Raw genomic sequence first — 209 nt, 5'->3', positions numbered from 1 at the left:
TCCTGGGGTGCACTAAGAAAAGTGTGTCCAGTAGATCAAGGGAAGTTCTCCTCCTCCTCTACTCTGCCCTGGTGAGACCACACCTGGAATACTGTGTCCAGTTTTGGGCTCCCTGGTTCAAGAGAGACAGGGACCTACTGGAGAGAGTCCAACGGAGAGCTACGAGGATGATCAAGGGACTTGAACATCTCTCCTGTGAAGAGAGACTG

The sequence above is a fragment of the Apaloderma vittatum genome, unplaced genomic scaffold, assembly GCF_000703405.1.
Source record: "Apaloderma vittatum isolate BGI_N311 unplaced genomic scaffold, ASM70340v1 scaffold14229, whole genome shotgun sequence".
In the NCBI taxonomy this organism is placed as follows: domain Eukaryota; kingdom Metazoa; phylum Chordata; class Aves; order Trogoniformes; family Trogonidae; genus Apaloderma; species Apaloderma vittatum.
The sequence above is the reverse complement of the archived record's forward strand: the minus strand, read 5'-3'. Positions refer to the sequence as shown.